The 3,818-nt window shown below is 58.1% G+C and overlaps 1 protein-coding gene across 2 annotated transcripts in view; it reads right to left on the minus strand.

Moving 5' to 3' along the window:
• Positions 1-3,519, minus strand: part of LOXL4 (lysyl oxidase like 4) — a 20,491-nt gene extending 16,972 nt beyond the window's left edge. Inside the window, exon 1 of one of the 2 annotated variants that reach the window (XM_007456235.1) lies at positions 3,385-3,464. The gene's annotated coding sequence lies outside the window, so the exon portion shown is untranslated. Of the gene's footprint in view, positions 1-3,384 lie in introns of both variants that reach the window. The other variant, XM_007456236.1, reaches the window with a different exon arrangement.
• Positions 3,520-3,818: the final 299 nt, after the last annotated feature.

Consider the following 3,818-nt stretch of genomic DNA (forward strand, 5'->3'; position numbering starts at 1 on the left):
GGGAAAGAGGTGAGTTTGTGCAAGAGCAGGGAGTGCCCTTTAACCCTGTACTGCAGTATTGGGGGCTTGGAGGGGACTGAGGTGGAGGGACAGGCTGGGGCCAGATGATCAAGGGCCTTGTGCACCATGCACAGGGTTTGCCCTTCATCCTGTAGGAAGTAAACGGCCCTGGGAGGGTTTTAGGCAGTGACCATACACAGGAGAGGGCTCCCATCTCCAGGAAGCTGTTGTCATATGCTCTCTGGGTCCTTACAGGGCACGAGTTGGGGGCTCCCCCTCATACATTAGCAGCCTTGCTCCTTGGAGCAGGGTTGGGAAGAGCACAGAGGACGGTCATCCCCGGTTGGAGCTGTTAGAGTATCTGCAGCCACCAGTGCTGAAGCTCCTCCACGGCCAGCTCTACTGCTGATGGGAAGCTGAGGCTGGCCCGGAAGAGTGGATGGAGAAAGTTCGGGTCCTTGGCTTCCTCTTTGGTGCTTGAGTCTTAAAAGGGCTCATTCTAGGGAGACTCCCTCTTTCTCCCATGGCCACTGCTATTCTTGGGGGGATTCCTCAGCTGGTCAGTCTCAGTAGGGAGCGTCTTACAGGGCCCCCTGCCATTCCCTTCCCCACAAGCTGGTTTCTGGCTGAGAATCGGTCCTTATTCCTGGCCGCACCCAGTCCCACCCGCTTCAGCTACCAATCCACCTGCTTTGGTGAGCCCAGGGCTGGGGGCAGTAGGCTCCTAGAAGTGTACATGATGAGCTCAGGAATGAAGCTCCACAGGAACAGGGACTTTGTATTGTGCCCCCAGTGCCCAGAGTAGTGCCAGGTATGTAGGTGGCACCCCGTAAATATCTGCAGATGCGTGGATGCAAGGTGGCATAGCACTGCGCTTAGGCGTACAGACTGGGAGTCAGGCTGCCTGAGTTCACGTCCCGACTCCACCAATTGGTTTCTGGGTGGTCTCGGGCAAGTGATTTAGTTTCTCAATCTCAAGTGATTTAGTTTCCTCATAGAGTTTATCCTCTCTATAAAATGGGGGCAAGATTCTTGTGAAGATCAAATGAATGAATACGTGTTAAGTCCTTAGAAGAGCAAGCTCTCATCTGACAGCTATTATTAACAGCAACTGAAACAGCTACTACAGAACCTTTGGTCTAGGTTGGTCCCAGCCTCTCTCTTTGGATAAAGAGGGAATGGAGGCCGCGTTCCCAACTCAACATCAAGTCCCCAGTACTGCTACCCTTCTTTGCAACACTTCTTTCTCAGACTTAAGCACTGTTTTCTTCATGTCCCTCCCCACTCAGGAGCCAGTGGAGGCTCCCTGCTGGCTGTCACCACACGCAGAGCGCTCTCTGCCGCTTGGGATGTTCCCATTCCCTCCTCCCTGCACCCCTAAGGAGGAGGTGGACAGCTAGGGACTGAGCCAAACCGAAGTCACTGTGGATAGAGACCTCCCCCAGATGACAAGAGAAGATAGAAAGATTGGGCTCAGGGCTCACCAGCTGTTAGGACCCAGGGGTCATATTGGGTCTGGCCTGAGAGATGACCCCGCTCCCTGTCAGCAGGAGTCAGAATGCTCCTCATTCTGCCACCAAATTAGGTGACATGATTCAGCTGCTTTCTTCTGAGACTCAGGTGCAACACCTCTAAAATGAGGCCCATCTATGATATGGGCCAGGGGGTGGGCTGGGCAGGTCAGTTGTGTAGCTGTGGCTGACATCCCCAGAGCACTGTGGAGGTCTTATTAGAGGCTGTGGACACTCCTGGGCCTACAGGCTCCCTCCCCTCCAAGGGGCCTCCGTGGGGACAGGGGTGGCCTTCTGCTGAAGAATCCTGGTGCTAGATCAGCTCCCTTCTATGAAAGCCGCCCAGGAGGTGGATGGGCGGTAGCAGGAACCGAGTCATATACAGGGAGAGCCCACTTCCCAGCCTTCCTGCCCACTGCAGGTGCCTCTGCAGCTTTCGCTCACATCACACTTGTCTTCTCACATTCCCCAAACACATCCTTCAGTTCCCAGCCTCCAAGCATTTGCTCTCACTGTTCCTTCTGCTTGGGATACCCCTTCCCTCAATCTCAGACTGTTAAATTCCTACACATCTTTCCACACCCAGTTCAAACGCCACCCCCTCCATTAACTCCCCCGCCCAGGCCCCCACCTTCCTAACACTTGGTGTCTTTGCTTCCTGTCTCCACAACCCAGGGGTTGTGCTCCCCCAGAGCTGAGCAAAAAGAGGACCAGGCTGAGAAGCCTCCCTCAGAGAAGGAAACAGCCTCAAAAGTGGATCTTTTCCAAAGTTAAGGAGAAAGGGCTAGAGTGAGGCTGAGAAGGAGGGCAGGTTAATAATAATGTTTATTATACATTTAAAAATATTTATTGAATACTTATCTCCACTTTATAGATGAGGAGACGAGGTCCAGAGAAGCTAAGTAACTTGCCCAGCCAGGATTCAAACCCAGGCAGCCTGGCTCCAGCGCCAGGCTCCCAGTCAGGAGAGAGATGGACACGGGAGCAGGGGAAGAAGGAAGGGAGGCAGGGAGATGAATGAAATTCCACCCTGTTGCTGGTTGATTTATGACCCAGCCGTGGTGTGAGGGCATTGGGCTGGATGCCAGCGCTGAGTGCAACCAAGTGACAGATCCAGGATCCTGCCAGCTTGGAGGAGAGAGGCACCTGATCCAGGTGCTGCCAGGGGACTCTGGCACCTGGCTTGACCTGGCCTTGCTAGAGAGGCTGGAAGTGCCCAAGGGTATTCAGGAAAGAGCGCTGGGGTGCTGTCCTGGTGGGAACCAGGCTCCGGAATCACTGGAAGCCTCTTCTCTCTAGCTCTTTGAGGAGGGGGTGGGGTTTCCCCTCTCAGCCCTGATTGCCTCCCTGGGACCACTGATAGTGGTGACCTGACACAGTGCCAGCAAATGTCCACCTGTCCAGGCACAGGACATGTAGAAGCCCTCTGCCCACCCTCCATCTCTGTCCCCAGTCTCCCCCCGACCCCCAGCATACTCAGTTTTGGTCTGTTTTTTTCAGAGAGCCCGGCTCCAACCTGCCTCTTTGTCCCCTGTCACAGGAATGACGTCTGAACCCACCTGTCCCTTCCCCTGCCTCCCCCTACCCTCCCCCGGGAGAGGCCAGAGAAATGGCTACACTACACGCAGCGTGTCCACAAACAAGACACGCAGGCAGCCCGAGGCCACGACGCACCACGCCGGGCGGCCATGGGGCCAAGCTCCCCAATTCGGTCACTTCCATTGGCAGCAGGTTGGTGAGCGACTAGGGGTCTAGGCTAACTGTTCATGGGACCCCCATGCCTGCCATTCCCAGCCTTCAGGAACCCTCAGAGACTTGCTGACCCCCAGAGAGACAGAAGTCGGACAGACAGGCAGGACAGCGGGAGACAGACCTGGCCAGGGGCCAGGCAGGGGCTCACCAGCTGGAGTGCGACGTTGCGGGGCTGGGGCCGGGGCTCCGCGGCCGGGCAGCGCTAACGGGCCTCCTGGGGCACCCTGGGGCCCTTTTATCCAGCTGCGGCCCACGGGCGCCCGCGCCCCGCCCCGCTCCGCCCGCCCCGCCCGCCCGCCAGCACGCCCGCCAGCCCGCCAGCCCGCCAGCCGCGGAGGCCCGCAGGTCCCGCCCCCGGGCGGACCTGGACTCAGCGGGCGCCACGCCCTGTCCGCCCCTCCGGGGGCCCGGCGACCCCCTACCCCGGACGCGGCCCGGGCCGGCCCGGGAAGTCCTGGGGTCGCTAGGCTGCGGGGGTCGGGGCAGCTGTTTTCCGTGGAGGGAACTGGCGCGCTGCAGCAGGAGGGACTGTGGGAGGATCGGCGTTCCCGGGAA

Source organism: Lipotes vexillifer, unplaced genomic scaffold (genome assembly GCF_000442215.2).
Source record: "Lipotes vexillifer unplaced genomic scaffold, Lipotes_vexillifer_v1.1 scaffold184, whole genome shotgun sequence".
Lineage (NCBI taxonomy): Eukaryota > Metazoa > Chordata > Mammalia > Artiodactyla > Lipotidae > Lipotes > Lipotes vexillifer.